The following is a 20,923-nucleotide window of genomic DNA, read 5'->3' on the forward strand; positions in this document are numbered from 1 at the left end:
GCCCTCACTCTCCTGGTACACACTCAACATCTCTTCCTGGCTGCCACTCCAGCTTTCTTGCCACACACACGCACACACGCACACACACACACACACACACACACACACACATACACACACACACACACACACACACACACACACACACACACACACACACACACACACACACACGCAGACGCTGTGTATGCACATATCACACTCGCACACATAATAATCTCATCACTCCCTCTAGCTTTGTCTCTCTTTGTCACCCATACACACACTTACACATACACCCACCTACCAACCAGCCAAACACATTCCCACCCAGCATCCACACACACACACACACACACACACACACACACACACACACACACACACACACACACACACACACACACACACACACACACACAAATCTCCTCTGTCACTTCCCTCCTCTGTCTTCCAATTCCATTTCTCTCACTCTCTTTTCCTCAGGCTCTCCATCCATCCATCCACCCCCCTACTTGTCTCATTCTGTCTGCCCCAACACACACACACACACACACACACACACACACACACACACACACACACACACACACCACTGCCTATATGTGTGTTTGTGTGGGTTGGTCTCAGTGCATGTGTGCCCTCCTCTCCTCTCAGATGATAGTAATAAGGCCGGTGATTGCCGGAGATGGAGATGAGGGATGGCGCCTGTTGATGATCGTGCTTGTGACAGCCTGGCAACAAGCTAGACGTAGGGCCTTCATTATTAGTAGTAACAATAACAGCAACACTCGGGCCTTAATTGAATGAAAAAGGGCACTGGCAGCCAGCCTCATGATCTGGAGGTGGGTGGGAGAGTTGAAAAAGAAAAGAAAAGGACGGACAGGGGGTGGGAGTGATGGCGAGGTAGAAAGGAAGAAAGATGATGACAGAGAAGCTGAAAAAAGAAGAGAGTGAAATAGAAGTGGTGGGGGGGGGGGATACCTCCAGTGAAGGAGGGAGTGTAAATGCACAGAGGAAGAGCGATGGAGAGGGGAAAAAAAACAGGGAGACATGAGGTGAAGTGGAAAGTGTGAAAGGCAGTGGCCCAGTGAGTGCTCTAGAAGGAGCGTGACTAGGTGCGCAAGAGAAGCGTGGACAATTAGGACATTATTGAGTGGAGAGATTAATAAATAATTGACAACATTCTGTTTGAGTGGCGAAGAAGGGAGAAATGAGAATCCTAAGAAGAAAAGGGACTGCCAAGAGAGGAGAGGGAAGCACAGAGAGAGAAAAATAGGCAGGATCTTAAAGATCCCCTCACACACACATTTTCTCACTTTACTTTAGAGCGTTTTATTTGCGCATGTTTTTGAAATACCTACTTCCATCCAAATATGATGGAAGTGAATAGAATTTCATTTTTGGTGCTCACAGCACTGCCATTTTTTTTATTATTGATCTTTGCTTTGGTTGTTTTCTATTCTTTTTCCAAAGGTGGGTTAGGTATAAATGGGTGGTTTTACTTTTCATCCGTGTTCTGGTATAAATCACAGTTGAAAGATTTTAACAGCAACATCTCTTTCTGAAATCAATGACCCAGTTGAGGCCCTGTCATGTAGCAAAGCAAATTGATCTGGGCTTGTTTGTAGAAGATGTGGTGCTCAAGGCTCAGTTATGTAGCGACTACTTGAAGGGCTAGTTGGCAAACTACTGTAGCTGGCAAGCTAATTGCTACACACTAGCAAGCTGGGAACATGCTAGCACTACACTGTACGCCCGGATAAGTTGAATTTACTTTTTAAAAAATTTAGGAAACTGGTTCCCTTAAAAATGTTAAGTAATGGGTTATGACAACTTGAGTGCATTTAACTTAAATGCTTGAAAGGGTGGAATTGTTATTTTAAGTTCAAAACACTAAATGCCAAGTTGATTTCACTTACAATCTTTTGTAATATCAATTGCCTTGTCACATGAACTCCACTTACTATTTTAAGTTAAAGTGACTAAACCTTTTTGTATTCATTGAATGTGCTAAATTAGAACATTTAAATTAAGACAAATACGCAATACAAAAAAAGTAATACTTTTTCTGTTTTATTTGAAAACGTTGGGGTTACAGGTTGGAGCCCCCCTGCTTCAACAACCTTGAATCATAAGCCTTAAACTGTGGCAAAAATGTGTGTCATTCATGTCCTCAACATTACATAAAACTTCATGCCTCTATCTTAAACACATTTTTTGTGCTCAAGCATATGTACATCATCACAACAAATCACATTAAAACTGTATTATAGCTTACACTCCTGGTAGGGACAAATTGTTTTAGTTGAACAATCCCATTTACAAGACTAAACATGACTAAAATATCTACTTTTTATATCTTTAAAATCACATCATAGCCTACGCAACTCAAAAAAACTCAATATTGACATTTGGTTTAACACGGGACACGAACCCCGCTTTCCCCAGTGCATCCACCACCCTAACCTTCCTTTTAACGCAGAGTTCCGGTCTTTTGATACTTCTCCTTACCATTGCTGCTCGTACCACGTCATCTTACAGCGCCGCGATAATCGAATATTGACTCGGATGGGTGATCCAGCTTACCAATGGATGATATCGGCCTACTGAGCCAACTAGGAGGTAGAATTGGGCCATACCGCCTCATAGCTATGGTAGTGATAACAACTGATAACGCCCATTCAACCGGATTATAACATTTGAAGCGGGTCGTTATTCAGAAGACGTATTTGAACCATTGACTCCTGTCTCATAACTGTCTGCAAACCATTTCTGTTTTGTGGGGCAGTTTATACTCCGACAGAGTAAGATTAAATAAAAGTGGATGGGGCATTCTTCATTTTGGCTTTCCTTTTCCCCAGGTCAGTTCTGTCAAGACAGCTTAGTTTTGGTCAACAGTGCAAATCAAAGTTCAAAGTCAAAGTTCACCAAAATTACAGAAAACTCCACCTGAAGAATTTGGCCAGATTTACTTTATCCCCACAAGCAAATCCCCTGATTGTGATAAATCCGTGGATGTAAACTGATTTTCTGACTGAAGTGTTGCCATTTTAAATGCTGGTGTGACAGGGCTTTTATTCTGGATAATCCACAGACCTCATTGGCAACTATAGAACCCTTTCTTCAGCAGAAAGTAGTCCAAATAAAAACAGTGAGGGCTGTTGATTATCCAGATAAACAAGGACACAGTTCCTGGAGGACACGTTGCTGTTGAGGTTTATAATGCTGCGGCCACCAGACTCACAACTCTATTCACCTCCATTGTATTGCGTTAGGGACAGAAATCTTAAAACCTTGGCACACAAAAAAGGCTTTCTACGTGACTAAAAACTACGAGAGCTCAGTGAGACTGAGTTTTTTCCCCCGTAACTTCAGTGAACCGATCCTTTAAAAGATAGCAGGTAAATCAAGACTGTGTGGACACAGTTGATGTATGTATGTTTTTTTTTTTTTACAAGCAAGAATAAAAAAGACAACTTTAAACTGCTATAGTATGCATTTATTTAGTGTGTCTCAGCGTGTAGATGGCTCTATTTGTCTCTGTGAATTTGTGAGTCAACATGAGATGGCAGTCAATCTGTGTCTTGCCCTTTTTGTCAGACTTGATTTAGCAGTGTAATGGCTCCACATCCAAAGCTGCAAATCAAATTGTCATGGCGCACCGCAAACATGCTAAACAACGCAATGAGACAGGTCCAGGGATCACGCTAACGACATCATCACTCATGTTAATAACACAACGTGCTTTTCCAATGCCCTTTCTCTCTCTGCTGGCATTAAAAAGACAGAAAAAAACCCATAACTAAGGGGCAAAAAAAAAAAATCCATTTTGGCATCTGCCCTGTGTTTCCGCTCCATCTTGTGAGAATGAATTTATTAATCAGGGTCAAATCACGCTCTGCCTGACATGAACAAAAAAAAAAAAAACAGTAAGGAGAGAAGGGAAGAAGGAAATGGAGAGAATAGGGCACTGATAAAAAAAGGAGGAGAGACCAGGCGGGAGGTAGGGGCCTGAATATTGATAAGATAGTGATAATGCCTGCAACTGAAGAATGAGAGAAAAAAAAGATACTCGCAAAAAGACAGACGGGTGCATCGGCCTGCACCTGAGTTGGCGTAATGACAGAGGGAAGCTCTCTGGTGGGGACAGCAGCAGCTGCACTGAATTTTTCATAGCTGGCTTCACAGTGAGATGGCTGAGAAACACCATGATATTCCTCACCCGTGTTCCTCTGAGAGCAGCTTTTCATTAGCCATCCCCCGACCCGAGGTGAAAGCAGCAGGGAGACGAAGTCATGAGGAAATAAAAGTCGAAATTGTTTTGAGAAAGGGAGCCAAAAGAAAAGTTAATACTGAGGAAGTTGTGAGTGTATTTATGGTCCTCTGAAAAAAAAAAAAAAAGCATTCAGTCTTTGCTGTTGAGAGCTGTTATGATGGATCTTGGTTAATGGAGTTTTGATGGATGAGTAGTGGACTGGCCAGTGCTGGATTCTGAGCGGATGGCGGATACGACTGACTCCATTATCAATATCTGATCACCAGAAATTACAGCATCACCTGCTTCTGGCGCCCTGTACCCACATGTTTAATTATCTAGCTAAAATGTTTAGGTATGTAATATTGAATATCCCATAACCTTTTTATAAGTGCTATAAAACTACTGCAAACCCTCAGAGACAAAACCACAGAGGAGCCTTTGAAATCTACTTTCCCTATGATCTCAAACATCCAGAAATTCCCTTTTGCCCCCCCGTTAAAGACTGCAATTAGGCGAGGTAAAATGATAATGTTTTTGACTTTAGCATCCCTTTGGTAAACATTGCCGTTAGGATCAATTAACCAGCGGCTAATGAGCAAAGTGGGGGTCTGCCTCGATATTGCACCATTGTTCATTGGCGATTTTTAATTAATGGGTTTTGAAGTAAAAATCGCAAAAGTTTTTAATTGTTTTTTCTTTTTGAGTGAGGGGAGGAAGAAGGGGGGAGATCAGAGTGTTAATTATAAAGTAGGGGCTTTAAAGTGAGGAGGATTTAGACTTTTAATTAAAGAGGAGTTTGATGCGACCAACAGACTGAGTTCAGTTGCCACCCGATCGTTATTCTCCCTCGTCCCACTTCTTTCTTTCTATCTGCCTGCCTTCCCTTCTGTTTTGCAGCCTTCCATCTTCTGCCACTCATCTTGCTCTCTCCCCACCCCTGTATGGTGTCGATGTCTCCCTCCTTGCAGGGTGTTTCTATCAGAAGCCGGATTAGGGACTTTGAGAGCTCTGCACTCAAATGGTGAAGATGAGGCCTGGGTGAGGAGGAGGAGGGAGGAGGGCAAGGGGGATGGCTCAGTCACTCCATCGGATTTCCAAGATTGAATTAGTGAGCTCTAGACAAATTAGAGCCCTTTTGGACATGTTCACAATGATGCTTTCTTCATTTTCCCTATTTTCATCTCTGTCTCCCCTCACACAGCTTTGCCTCCGCCTTCTCCCTCTGTCTCTCAGTCTCTCTCCCCCTCCCCCCCTCCTTTTCCTCCTCTTCTGCTCTCCCTTAATAGCGCATAAGATTGTTTTCATAGCAGTGATAAATTAGGCTGAAGTGATTAGTGTGGTGTGAAACGTGATTACATACTGTAACTTTGCTGATTTGTCGAACAGATGCCCTCTACCAGCTAGACGTTGGTAGGTTACAGTGTTAAACTCAGTCTCCCCCACAGCTGGAGATCCCAGGAGACGTATACAGGTTAATTGCCTTGATTGTGGATATAGCTCCACCATACCGCCGGGAATGCAACCTGCAGTCCATTTGTTATTGTGTTAGCTGATAGCAATCGTGCACACAGTCATTGCACAAATAAGGGAGGACTGGAAAGTATAGTACCAGCTAAGAGGCAGCACTGACGTGGGATGTTTTGGTACTGAGTCATGATGCCGTCAGTTTTGCATTCCGAAATTGATGACACAGTTGTTGAAATTCGAATATAAGAACACAATATTTGCCAATCATCAGGATTAATGGGCTGGTGGCGTAACTTCCATCAGCAGCAGTCGGATGTAAGACAAAGTGCCGTTATTTTTCCGAGGAGCCACATCAGCAGGGGTGGAATAACATGAAAGAATAATAACTAGAGAAATGGCTGACCGCCTGTTGTCTCACCCCTTCTGCCCGTGTTGCTGTGATTACGCCAATCACTGTCATTAGCATTCCCTGCGATTAATGTGATTTCTCATGCTTTGTTGCATGCATGCTAATGACTAGCACCAGGCTTCCTTCTACTTTCAGCAGCACAAACTATTTAAACTGTACTGTATTAATACACGCCTTGCAGCGGCAAATCCACTCCTGATTAAGGTGACAACCTGACCCAGCATTCATCTACGACTACGCAGTAATCAGCCCTTATCCATTTTAGCTCAGTGTGATTCTCATCTCTCATCCATCTTTCTCTCTCCTCAACTCATCTCCCCCCCACACCACCACCACCACCACCACCACAAAGGGCAGAAAAGAGGAGGAGGAGTTGGGATTATCAAATGCCAATCTCCTCCCTCTCATCGCTATATCTTTTTAATGTTGTTGCTTCTCATCACGTGCATGCTCTCCTTATCTGTTTATCCCAGTCTCGCTAATCTTCTTTTTTTTATACACGTTACCACCCCTTGCTCTCTGCATTAATGCTTTTTGTTGCCTTTATCTGAGTCTCTCACTCTCATGCGTTCCAAGGTTTCTCTTAAATCAAACGGTAAGTGTGTTCCTCACAGAGCAGATTGAGTGCACAGGAACTACAGTAAGAGATACGTTTTGGCTCGTAGCTAGTTCTGGCATACAGTGTTAAGGTCTCTGGAGACAATTTATAACTCAAACAGGATTTAAAATATTTATAGAGGAACATGTGCTAATTTTGTGAGATTGGAATATGCTATTAAGATTGTTACTGCATATATTGGTTCAACAAACAGCAGCACATATATATATATATGCTATAGCTGTAACCTTTACCACTACTTTTTTTTGGTGAAATATCTCATTGACTATTGGATGGATTTCTATGTAATTTGGTACTGATGCCCATTCCTCTCTCAATTTGAGTTGTAATATCTTGGTGATCCCCTCACTTCCTATCTGGTGCCATCATAACGTCAAAATTTCAATTTGTCCAATAATTGGTTAACACCAAATAAGTCTCTGCCCCCGCCTCAGCTCTATTGTGAGTTAAATGCTAATAAGGTGCACACACACTAAAAAAAAGATGGTGAACATGGTATAAACATCCGCATGTTAACATTGTGAGCATGTTAGCATGCTGACGTTAGCATTTAGCTCAAAGTACTGCTCTGTGTATTACAGTACAGTACTGTACTGTACTAGTGTAGCTTCATAGAGCAGCTAGCAGACAGCTGTAGACTTCTACATTTTAGTAGTCTACGAATGTTATTTCAATGCCCGGAATAGAAAAAAAATATGGTACTTTGAAAATACAGCTTAGATTTGTTTAAATTGACAACAATATCAGAGCATGCCAAAATCATCTGTGTCTGAAAACACCCTCAGACCCCAGTGGGTTAATGTTAAGTTAAGTCTAGCATTTCTTTACTCCAGCATTGCTTTTTTCCCCCACTTGGACTAATTTCTTGATGCACAGTATTTTCGGCCTTTTTGTTTTTTCTATCCTAAAGGCTCACTCGACGCAGGATAGCATTCATCATGATTATGCCGCCCTGATAATGAGAAATAGTGGAATTAATATTCATTTGTCGCTCTCCATCCTCCGGGACTCTAAAATGTAAATGGGTGTCCTCTCGTGTGGCACACCGGCTCATGTGCAATCAAAGTGTGATTCAAAGTGAAAGTGCGTGGTGCTACTTGGAAACTTAGTGAGTTAGTCATCCATGTAGCTTGGCGAATATGGCCTTTAGTCTTGTTGAATGTAACACTAGTTAGTATCTAGCAGTCAAAATAATGCAGCGCTGTAGAGTAAATCCAGCATGAGGAGCATTTAGTGCACAGGGATGTTATTTTCCCTCCGTAGCACTTGTGGCCAAGGCGTTTAGCTAGTTAAGTAGAAGTTGTTTTTTTTTAGACTCAGAAATGATTTTTATTGGCACAAATTGGAGAAAAAAGCGACATTTTTAGATTTGTAAAACGGCACCTAATGATACTGGTGACTGCTCACGCATTGCATTTTGTTGCTGTGCTTCTCTTGAGTCTGTGCTTATAAGTAAAATGTTCCAACGGGGGTTTGAAGTTGAAAATAACATCAGGTACTGCCCCCCCCCCCCCCCCCCACACACACACACACACACACACACACACACACAAACAGCTGTAACACGGAGTCTTGTGCACAGTGGAAAATTACAACATAAAATCGTGCATAATGTGCTTCAAACAAAAGAAGAAAAGATACATTTTTGGATTTTTGAAGGGGGTAGTTTCCACTCCTGGCCTTGAACTTTGCAGTTTATTAATTCCTCTCTGTGGTACTGTAGCATGCCATCAGTGCCTCTGTTGATGGTTGTGATAAGTGCTTTCTGTGCTCTGAAGCGTAGAGGGGGAGTCTGAGTGCAGTTGAGTACAATCAGCAAAATTCAGAACTCAAATCCTGAAAAGGTAAGAAATGACTGGCTTTTGAAACTGGGACACGATTGAACGTGTAATACAAATGAACGCTTTTCAATAGAAAAATTTGGGATCTTTATTCTGAATTGAATCTGACCTTAACTTCAAGTGTTTTTGTGCTTCCTGACGCCTTCAAGTGTTGGATTGCGGGTGTTAACATCTGCCTTGCCTCAGAGATTGTGCACACGATGGACAGCCAGCAGGTAAGGACACGGCTCAGGGTTAACAGGCCGTGCTGAATGCAAAAGAAATCCCCAGAGCTTTTGAAGTGAGAGCCAGAAAAAAAAAATCAAAGAGCGAGAGGTGGAAATGGAAAGAGAAAGCAGAGGGAGAGAGGGAGACACCAGGGCAAAGCAGAAATGACCTCTGCAGTTTTGTTGATGACATTAGGCTGAATGAAAGGAGAGACGAGGGAGAAGAGGGGAGACAAACTGAGCAAGAAGGAGGATTAAAAAAGCAGCTGATGAGGATGATCCAGAGGAGAGCGGGGAGAGAGAAGGAGGTAGAGGGAAGTAGAAGAAGAGGAGGTGCAAGAGATTGATGAGCGAGAGTGAGAAACTAATTCTCACTTCACTCTGGGCTGGAAGATTAAGGAAGATTACAGAGATAGAGTGAGAAAGGGAGAGAGATGGGGGTGATAACTTCTACCACATGCCACAGAAAGATCTTTGAATGCCTAATACCCAGAGAGAGAGAGAGAGAGAGAGAGAGACAGATAAAAGAGACAGAGAGAGAGAGAGGGGGAGATTATGAAAAGAGTAAGAGTTAAAAAAAAAAAAAAAACAACAGAGTGGATGCACAGGGAAGAAGGAGAGAGAAAGAGCTGGAGTGACAAGAGGATGGATAGATAAGGACAGGAGCAAATCAGGCTCAGAGGGGTCCTAATAGCAGTGATCCGTGAGCGTATAAATGTCCTTTATATTAGAAGCCATTTCTACCAGTGTGCAGTAATCCATGCCATGGGAGCACGGATACAATATCCAGGTCATCTATATACCTCTCCAGCACTCACTTTTACTGAGACTTCCCATTGGGATTCATTCTCTTGTACTGTGCAAGTCTGTGTGACGGTATCTTTTACATTCTGTTCTTTCACTTGCAAAAATAGGGAAACCTATTTTCCATTGCCTGCCACTGACATCTATTTATTCACTCTCTTGACTGTTGGTGCACAATTTCAACAGAAACAGCTATAGGCTGCCATATATTTTCTAAGGAGAAAGGGGTGATGGAATGAATGCAAAAAAAAAGCGCATATAGACATACGCGGGCACATAATGCGGACGTATACGCGCCCACGCACACATCACGATGTCTTTTGACGAATGTATGTGTCCGCACACTCGAGCACACGCCTGCTACCACAGAAGTTTCTGTTGGAAACAAGGAAGGAAAGGAAAAGAGGGGGAGAGTGCTGCAGTGGCAGACTCAATCCGTCATGCAGGATTACAGTGTAAGCTTCTCCACGGCCATAGATGTGGTTTTTATGGTAGAAACACAGGGCTTTTCTAAACGCAGCGGCCCCTGCTATCCCTGCTCCACATTAAAGACAAAGGCAGAGGGCGGAGGGGATTCTCCCCCTGCGGTGTTCGCTGTCTAATGGTTGCTATCTCCATCCCCGATGCAGGCAGAAAGAGGTTTCCATGGGACAAGTTGGAGGGCGGCCTGGGCTCCCACCTCGGTGCCCTCACACGCCTAGGGTGGGATCGTTACTGCACCTATTTCGAGGAAGAGGTGACCTTAGAAAACGACAAGAGCCTCGCAACTCGGCTCTTTTTTGATGCTGGGATTGGTGTAAAGTGGTCGTGTGTTTTTGAGAGGATATTTCTGCTTATGTGTGTCTTGTAGTGTGTGTGTGTGTGTGTGTGTGTGTGTGTCTTTGTCGATCCCCCCCCAGCCAGAGTCTTAAATAGAATTTATAGTCCCAGTGTTGGAGCGGTGCCAAAACGTCCCTAACATTACACAGCATGGATGCACCCCGCATAAAAAATCGGCCAGAAAATATAACACTGCCAAACTTTGATCTCCTACACCGCACTGCAACACACCACTGAGACGGCAAACTTGGCTTGGAAGTCTTCCTTCAACATACACCCACAGCGTTGTTGTCCTTGTTTGAACTAGCATGGAAGAAGGTCCCAACAAAAATACTGCCACAAATATTGTTGGAAAGCAAAAACAGGGTGTGAAGTGCTTGCCTATGTACAGAGCGGAGGCTGTCATTTCAGCTGACGACTGCCCAGCTGAAAAGGAAACAACTGCTGCACTGCTGATGATTTACCCGGATATTGCACAACATCTTGCTGCACAAAGCACTCAGTTTTAATTTCCACATCCTTTATCCGATCCTCACCCAAGGTGGCCCTGCGCTCTAACCTGCCAAAGATAGCGACTTAAACATGTCGCAATCTGCTCTATCTCCCTGAGCCGCTGGAAAATAAACAACAAACTGACCCAAATAGAGAGAGACAAAAGCGAAATGAATTTGAGATTGGGGCCAAGTCATTAGAATTTCCAAAATATACTGTCAGTTATGATGCAGAAGCAGGACCGAGGGTGCCTCATACAAAGAGGGGAGTGGATGGGGGGAGGGGACGGGACGGGGATATATGCTAATAAGGCTGGGATTTAGTGATTTCAACGAGGGGGATTTGAAGCTGTGACAGTACAGGCTTCCAGGCCCACATGTTCACACACCGTTCAACCAGCGCAGCAGGCTACAACAACATCCTTGGGATAGATGGTTCTGACAAAACACAGATAACGCGTCAGTGTTGAATAGACACGAGCAAGCGGAGTACCGTATTCTAGCTTTGATTTGGTAGAGCATCGGTTCCGGAAAGAGTGGGTCACGGGCCTCCAGGGGTCCTACAGTGGGTACCAGGGGACAAAGGCGAAAATTATTATTTAATGAATGAATTATATGGAGTAACGTTATATATCGCTGTATTCCAACTTTTTCGGATGGTGACTCCTCAGTCAATCAATGTCTATTTGGGACTCCTTGTCTCTACATCCTCAGTTGAACAGGTCATGTGATTCTGCACCTTTAGTATAATGGCTTATGTCAAGAGCGTGACTTAGGCCGTTTTATTTTGCCTAAGTCAAAAGACAATGTGACTTAGGCAATTTTACAAGCTTTTCAAAATGGCAGCCACTTCAAGAAGAACAAAAATCTACCACTCTATCACTGGAGGTATTTCCATGATTCAGGGCTCGTCCCCAATTGGTAAGTGATGAGGTTAACACACTGATTGTTGACAGAGTTGAAGGTTTAAAATTGCCTAAGTCACAAAGGCATGTTCAAAAATGTGCCTAAGTCATTTATTCCTCTTATGTTGCATAATTGACAGACATTGTTATTAGTATGTCAATAGTCATCTATTTTCATAATATTTTTGAGTGAGATTATTAATAAATATATATTCAGTATTTGGTTCAGTGTTTTCTGAAAAACCTGAAAAAATGACTTAGGCCATTATTTTAGGAAGGTGACGATATGTGTTCCTGTTTTTAGGGATGATCTGATTGTGAAATTCTGGGCAGATACTAATGTTTAAAATGACAATTTGGCGGATAGCCGATGCCGACGTTATTGTTTTTGTTGTTGTTGTTTATTTTGTTTTTGCCAGGAAAGCAAATTACTCTTCATTATAAAAAATAACTGAACTGTTTTAAAGTTGAATGAGCACAAATTCAATCATACAAATATTTAAAAAAATAACTCCCTCAAAAGCCTTTTTTAGCTGCTATACAACTACCTACTCAATGAAAATGCTATCTTTAACCTCGTTTTGTCACTGATCTTTCTTCGAGACGGTTTAATACTCCTACACGGTCCGACATTTTCCTTCACTTTTATTTGTGAACAAACCTGTCACCTGTTATTCTCTAAGTCATGCCAGAGTTGTGTTCTGCCAGTGTCTTCTTCTCCGAATCAGCAGCTGCAGTAGCAGCATATGCTAACTACTGTTCTTCGAGTCCAACTGCAAATAACCAACACAACCTTTAGCCAGCGCAAAATTGATGTGACACAACAGATAAACATCAGCCAGTGCCAGCGGTGAATGTCATCTCATTTGCGGATAGGCCGATGACGGTAAACACGGAAAATATCGGCCGATCATTTGGTGCATCCCTACCAGTTTGAGTTATGCATAAGTAATGGATGGATAACCATTCAACTTTGTACAAGTTGTATCTTAATGATTTTGGCGGTCTCCTGGCTACTATAATACCAACAGCAGGTTGACATATTTGGTTGAGAGTAAAATTTCTATCAGATGAATTTCCCTAAACAGCCAATAATGCGATTTAGAACATGATACCATGCTGATGTTAGCATTTAGCTCAAATACTGCTTTGATAGGCTGGGGTATGCTTGAAACTAACTAGTTAATAGGAGGTTCTGCCAGACCACATCTAAGATACATGTGTTTATAGCTGTTCTTGCCTGTCGTCATAGAAGAGGGATGATGCATCCCAGAAAGGAACATAACCATGCCCTCTTCCTGACATTCACGGTGTTATCCCTGGTTGTACGCACAAAAAGTGACAGCAGTAGTTGTGTGAAGATTTAAAAAAAAAAAACAGCTTAGAAGAGATGTTGAAATCCTGTTTCCTTTCTCCTCTGCACACCTGGCCAAACGTTGCGTGACAAGGATGTCCTTGTCAGGTTGTTGGTGTCTGAAAGTTAAAGATATTGTTGGGTGCAGCCCACCTCAATTCTGATGTTGGAAAGGTGTGTATATATATATATATATATATATATATATATACTGTGTATATATATACTGTATATTGTTACCACATTTAGGTTGTACCATGAAATTAACCAAGCACTTTCTCCGGTTCAGAATCATCCCCATCGTGCTACTACAAACTAAACATCAAAATATCACACACCTGTTTTTGCAACTAGGAAATAGTACCCTGAACACCTGTGGACAACACATTGAAAGAAAGTTTTCGGTGCACAGCAGAGGCTTATTGATTCTATCAGACGGCCATTAAAAAGCCAATCTCGCCTCTTCACTCACCGCCCGCCAGGATAGGAGATAAACATGAAAAAGATCCTTAAATGTTGATTGAAGAGAGAATCTGGCCGATTAAGTTGGAATATTGACTGCCATTATTCACTCTACCTCTTGGCCAAAAGCCTTGGTGCTATCCTGCAATGTGCCATATCCTCCCTGTCAATTCATCACATATCCCCCCCGACAACCTTGGGTGTGTTGTGTTTATTTATCTCCAAAACAACCGTCTTCCACCAGCCTCTTGTCCAGCCTCAGTGCCTCTTCAAAGGAACACCCTTGAAAGGTAAACAGCAGAGGTAGTGTACTAGGCTGCGGCTGCCGTGAATTAAAGCTCAGACAAGATAAAACATCTCCAAGTGCTGTGCACCATTAATATATTGTCCACTGTCCACAGATTTAATTCTGACTTAAATATTGCTTGCATAAATATTGTTTATATTGCATTTTAATTTTGAAGTTTGAATTTACAATTGAATATTTCACAGTGGGGTACAACTTTGAAAATTAAATGTGAGACAGCTTTTCCATTTTCAGTATGTGAAAATGCAAATTGGATTATTGCATTTTCATTTTTATTTGTATATAATTATAATTATAACACTATTGTGCCATATCCTCCCAGTCACGTATATACTGTATTATCACCGACAACTTTGGGTGTGTTTATTCATCTTTGAAACGACCCTCTTCCACCTCTATGTGTCCTCTCCACCAGCCTCTTGTCCATCCTCAGTGCCTCTTGAAAGGGACATCCTTGAAAGGTAAACAGCAGGTGTGTGTGTGTGTGTGTGTGTGTGAATAAAGTGCTGTACAGTAAAGCACTTCTCTTTCCAATAAAGGACTAACTTTATTAACCTGATCTATGATGCTTTGTGGCTCATGGAGATGCTAGGTGAGCATACTCTGAGCTCATGCAAAAAGCCTCTTTTCTTACAATCTGTCTCTGACACCTTGCATTAGTAAATCTGTCTTTTCTCATTCTTATATCTTAATACACACTTATACTTTCTATTGACACACCCACACACCCACCCACACACACACACACACACACACACACACACACACACACACACACACACACACACACACACACACACACACACACACACACACACACACAGGTTTGTGGCACTATCTTTGTGGGCACCCGTCATTGACATAATGCATTCCCTAGGCCCTTACCCTCACCCTAACCATAACCTAATTCTAACCCTAATCCTAAAACCAAGTCTTAACCCTCAAACAGCCCTTTAAACTTGTGGGGTCCAGCATTTTGGCTCCACAAAGCTGTCGGGACCCCACAGGTATACTGGACTCCTGATTTTTGGACCCCACGAATATAGTTAAACAAGCCCACACATACACACATAGTGTGTTTCACTATCTTTGTGGGGACCCGTCATTGACATAATGCATTCCCTAGCCCCTTACCCTAACCTTAACCATCACAACTAAATGCCTAACCTTAACCCTTACCCTCACCCTAACCATAACCTAATTCTAACCCTAATCCTAAAACCAAGTCTTAACCCTCAAACAGACCTTTAACCTTGTGGGGTCCAGCATTTTGGCCCCACAAAGCTACCCGGACCCCACAAGTATACTGGACTCCCGGTTTTTGGACCCCACGAATATAGTTAAACGAGAACACACACACACACACACACACACACACACACACACACACACACACACACACACACAAAACAGCTTTGGGGAGACAAGTCCATCTGCAATTCCCGAGGACTTGCTGAAATGTCAGCCTGTGTTCAAAAGGATCAGATAGCTTTTTGATGTTCCACGTTCAGTCAGGCGGAAGAGGAAGAGAGACAGGCTTGATAGGCATCAGGTGTAATTTTGGTAACTGCTTTGGCAGCAGATGACTCACCATTTAGAAAACACAGGCTGAGCACCTACCTAGAAAGACATTGGCTCAAACCAGATAAGCTACCTGATACAAAAACATCCCCTGACCTTTGTGCATGAAGATCACTGAAGCTGATCAGCTCCGTCAACTTCTCAGCGCAGAACCAGCACAGAGGCCTAAAGGTGGAGAGATGTAGTTGTAGTTCCGTAATGTAAACATAAGAAGTGGGATCATCCACCATGAAAAGAACATTATATTTTCTTTAAAAATAAATGGAATAGATAGATTTCACCTGCTGGTGTTCATAAGTAATAAAAAATGCTACATTTGAGATTAAAGCAACTTTACTCTTCTATGTTACATACTTTATCCACAGTAGATATAACCACATATAATTTAAAGTTAGAGGTCAGGCAAGGTGCTATATAAATACTGTGAAAGTATCAAAGCGCTCAATCCAAAGACACAGTCTGTATTCAGAAACGGTGCCTTTAAACGAGCCATCAGGACTTCTGTACAGTTATGATGTCACAACTATACTATACATATGTAGAAAGTGTAGTCAGTCATTCCATGCAGAGACTCCGAGAGTGCTGATGTGGAAGACCCGGAAACGCTGACCAATCAGGGCAGAATGGGCTTTTTCGGGAGGAGGGCTTAAAGAGATAGGTGCTAAAACAGTTTCAGACAGGGTGAATACAGGTATATTCTGACAGTGTGTTGACAATAGTGTCTGTTTTTACATTAAAGCATGTAAACATGTTCTAGTAGAAACCCAGAATACAAGTATGAACCTGAAAATGAGCATAATATGGGACCGTTTAAGGTTAGGGAAATTTTACTTGCAAAGTTTGTAAGAATAACTGGAAAGTCAACCTTCAGAAAAGTGAACTTATGCCTATCACTTCCGTGGATGGGACAGATTTTGGGTCAGCTCCCTTTTAAAAGCAACCCTAACAACGTCATATATCTAGATACAGTATATGGGTTATACATGATTACAAGGATCTCTATAAGGCTAATTATCAACCTCTGTTATCCAACCTTAACTAAGACATTGAGCACTGGGACCCCCTGCCTCTGTCTCTAGGTGGAAGAATCAATACGATTAAGATGAGTGTGCTCCCCCCACCCCCCCATCTGAATAATCAGATATCAACCTTTTATATGGATTAAAAAACAACCTAGGATAATTAAAAAATATATTGCAGAGGCCTCACAAAATGGCACTTCCAAATTCCATGTGCTACCACTGGGCAGCCAATATGAGAGAATTGTTATATTGGATAAGTAGTGAGTTCACCACCCTGCTGCTCTACCTGCAGAGTTCCTTACTGCCCTCATCTCTCCATCCACTATCTCATCCAAATTTTCATTCTTTTGGCCAAAATAGTTATTTGTGAGGTGTCTAGTCTTTGTAGGTTTCAATAGCCTGTTCTCAGCTTTACTGTTTTCATGCTACAGTAGTTAGAAAAGAGACAATTTAGAGTAACATTAAGTAGTTCTGTATTATTTATCATTGCATATAACAAATCCTTGGTATGGCACTACTTTCTGCCTTTTTTTAACCAATAATGCATACACCCTGCTACTTATGCATGATTTATAATTTTAAAAGGCCTGAATGATGAGCAGAATTTTGCTGTAAATCACAGGCGCTCAGTGGGTCAGTGCTGTCACAGTTGGTATATCCACACACTCTTAGCCAGCACTTTACCTTACGACTAGACAAATCAGACTGAGAACTACTTGAACCTATGCCAAGGCAGTAAAATATGGGCCACAAATGTTGTCCCTGTTGTGACCTACTGGCACGTCTCCTGGCATTGTGATTCTCTGGACTGTCTGCTGTCAAGATTTATTTGATCTTTATGGCACCTCTCACAGTTTATATACTGTAGCCTAAGCTTAAACAGCAGCTGAGGAGCTTGCGTTTGCAGTACACAGTACAGCTGGAGCCAGTTGCACCGGCTCTTCGAAAGTCCAAAATGTTTGTACAATTACTAAAACGGCAGAAATTTTTATTGCTCAATGACCAAATAACATCAGCAAGCCTGCACTACCCATTTCTAATGTTATCACTACATTGAATGATCATTTTCAGTGGTTATCAGCCTCATAGATATGGGTTAGAAGGGGCCTGCTACACCTACTAGTAGATTCAGAAGGCTGTTATCATCTGTTCACATGGTTCAACAGTCGACGTTAGCTTGGTCCGGACCACTTGGCATCACTTTTTAACGCTCTGGGAATCCCATTGTGAATTCAAACAAAACAAATTTTACTCTATTTTACTAGGTTTAGGAAAAGATCATGGTTTGGGTTCAAATCCTTACGTTTGTGGTGTTAGTTAAGAACTTAACTAAGGAATGTTACGTATGAAAGTTATGTTATCTACGTAATTAAAAAAAAAGTCAATGTTGACTTTTGGTTTCGCACAGGACACAAACACCGGTCTCCCAGGTGAAAGTCCTGTGTTTGTTTGACCCATCCACCACCCCAACATTCCTTACGCAGACTTTCGCTCTTTATTCTACTCCCAACCCTTGGCTCTCTTCATAAATTCTGTCATCTTACAGCACTGTGGGTAAGCAAGTACTCTGAGCGTCTAATATTGACACGGATGGGTGATCCATCTTACCAATAGATGATAATGGCCTACTGAAGGTAGAGTAGGGCCATACTGCCTTATATCTATGGTAGTGATAACAACTGACCATGATCAACGTCCATTCATTCGGCTGATAACATTCGAAGAAGGTGGTTTTACCTAGGCAAGACATTTTGTAAGTTTTAATTGGTGCAACATGCTTTAGTAAATCGCCAGTTTTAGGATTAGTATAAACTTCGATGGTTCAACAAATTGCTGTAAAGTTATTGTAAAAATGTTTTAACAAGACGGAACTCTTTCATCTCGCATGTTTGCGTTTTTCAGTACAAATACTGTATTTTTAAATGCAGTGTTCTTGCCGGATGCTCTACAAGCCTCTGACCCTTGCCATTTAACCCCATTGATCTAACTGAGAGCCAAGCAAATCCAAAGCCCCCTGTCACAGCTCTGTTAAACTGAGTCTCTTTAGTCTTAATCTCACCAACAGGCAAACAGCCACCCATAAGCGGGCTGAATTTCACAGGTCTTACACCATGCAAAACTGTATATTCATTCCACTGTTTTGTTCTGTAAAGCTGTGCGCTGTCACATTGTACATTGTTTAGCTGCTGTTCCTCCACTCGTCCTCCACAAACCTTCAGCCTCTGGGGAATTATATTATGTCCATAGGCTGACGCTATGTACTCTCCCAAGGGAGGTTAGCACCTGCTATCAGTATATCAGTAAAGCTGAGACAGAGACAAGGCTGGGGATAGAGGCGAAGAAGGTACTTATACTGTACATTAACAGGCGAAAGCCCCTGCTGCTTGTCATCTCCGCACACACTGACAGGTCTGCTTTTATCTGCCAAAGTTCAAGGCGAGGACGGAGCTGCTTTATGGCGCTTTGCATTTAAAACTACCCGTTCGTTCTTCCAAAAAGGCCCCCCCCCCCCCGCCCCCCCATTCCTCCTGCTGCCGCAACATCCCTTCTCCCACACATGCTTACATACCCACAACCATTCTCCTGCTTTTCCTCCTTCTCCATCTCTTTTTTGGAGCTAACCTTTGTTACTCCATGCATAATTCTTTTGGGGTGGATGCTTTTTCTCTTCCCTCCTGATGTGAGTGAGCGCTCCATTTCTTCTCTCCAACTTCACTGCGTCCAGAGAGGCAGTCCCCAGAGCTTTCTTTAGATATAAGGGGTAGGATGAGGATTTCTGTGTGTGTGCTCAGAAATGTGTGGAGTATTCAGGTTTATCTTCATGAAAGTGTGTTGGAGAGGGTAGATGAATGTGGCTTTGTGCAGGCATTTTATATGCATAAGTACAAAAAAAATGTTTTTTTTTCCGGAGAATGTTTTGTCAACAGGGCTTCAAGTCACACGGCATGTGTGTGTTTGTTCGTTGTTGTGGAGAGGGTGCGCGTGGGCGTGCTGCTGCTGTCTGCCTGTTCGACAGGAGGGTTACCGAGAGAAAAAAAAGACAGACAGACAGCAAGCAAGGAGGTGAATCGTAATTAAAATTTTCAGTGTCGTTAAGTTGGTGACAGCTCACGATCGATGGCGAGGATCTGCCTCCAATACTAATGATTCAAAAGACCATTTGAATTGTAGGTGGAATGGGACCAGTAAGGGGGAATTCATTAAGATATTTATGGCCCCAATTAATCAGGTCACTGAAAAACTTGCTGTAGGTGTACAGAACTTACAAAGAAATACAGCTGGATTCCCATGGTTTTAAACTCTTTCAAATATACTGCAGTTATACATTTTCTATCTAATTAGGAAGTGAGAGCTCCCTGGAGCTACCAAATGTATCACCCTATCATCTCTATTTACTAGAAATCATGGCAGCATATGTTAAGGCTACAGGTGAAATCCCCATCCTGATGCTTGCCGGTTCCACAAGGATGAAAACAACAATTTCGTCATATTACATTATAAAAAACTGGAATGAGGAAATATGAGCTCCCTTGCGCTTCAAACCGGAGCACCCAATTATCTTCACTTATGTACTAGCTGTACAGGCCGATGCACCCAGGGTAATGGCATAACAATAGCTCTCTACAAAGGTGTCCAGCACAATGTGAAAGGCTTTGACACAGATCAATACGTTACAGAAATTCCTTGACTCTGCTCTGAGTGGAATTTCGGCCTTGAAGATGGTGTAAAAGATAAAAAGGATAAAAGCGATTTTCTTTCCTACTTTGGTGCTTCAAAAACACCTTGCATTGATAAAACGTCCCACACAAAAATGTTTAAAATTTGTGCTCAGCCCGCGACAGTGCCATGTTGATATTCTGCCCTGCATCCCACCACCTGCCCCAGGCTTGTTAACAAGGTGCCCGTGGCATTGATTGCCTGGCCATCAAACTCCCACCTGATAAGTTCCTCTGGGAGAGAAGGGAGCCATGTCATTGAATTCACCCTGATCGCCTGCTCATGCTGTACATCCGAGATAACACGCAGCCAAAGCCAGCCTCACATCCTCTGTAATGGCCTCAGTGATGTTTATATATAACATATTCTGTAAATTTCTGTCCAGCATGTTGCAGCTAGTTTTATGTAACTTCTGGATACATCATATTTTACCGCATTATATGATTTGAGGACTGGATTTATACGCACAATTATAGCGCTGTAGCCTGTCGTCAAGATGGTGGCCAGCGTGACACCTGTCACTTCCAATGTAGCAAGGCCGAGGAAGGGGATTGGTTGATTGATTGAAGCCTCAGAGTGCACCGAGGGTGAGGGACGCAGTGACAGGCCTGTGATTGACACAGATGAGAGAGAGGAAAAGAGGATAGGAGTGAGCGGCAGTTGGAAGACAGGATACTAA

General features: G+C 42.4%; 1 protein-coding gene across 5 annotated transcripts in view; it reads left to right on the forward strand.

Annotated features, from left to right (window-relative positions):
- LOC116057982 (cadherin-2) overlaps positions 1-20,923 on the forward strand; it is a 151,937-nt gene that overhangs the window by 27,677 nt on the left and 103,337 nt on the right. The window contains exon 2 of one of the 5 annotated variants that reach the window (XM_036004840.1): positions 14,340-14,385. The exons of the other annotated variants lie outside the window; for them this stretch is intronic. The gene's annotated coding sequence lies outside the window, so the exon portion shown is untranslated. The remainder of the gene's footprint in view (positions 1-14,339; positions 14,386-20,923) is intronic. 5 annotated transcript variants of the gene reach the window in all.

Source organism: Sander lucioperca, chromosome 9 (assembly GCF_008315115.2).
Source record: "Sander lucioperca isolate FBNREF2018 chromosome 9, SLUC_FBN_1.2, whole genome shotgun sequence".
Classification (NCBI taxonomy): Eukaryota; Metazoa; Chordata; class Actinopteri; order Perciformes; family Percidae; genus Sander; species Sander lucioperca.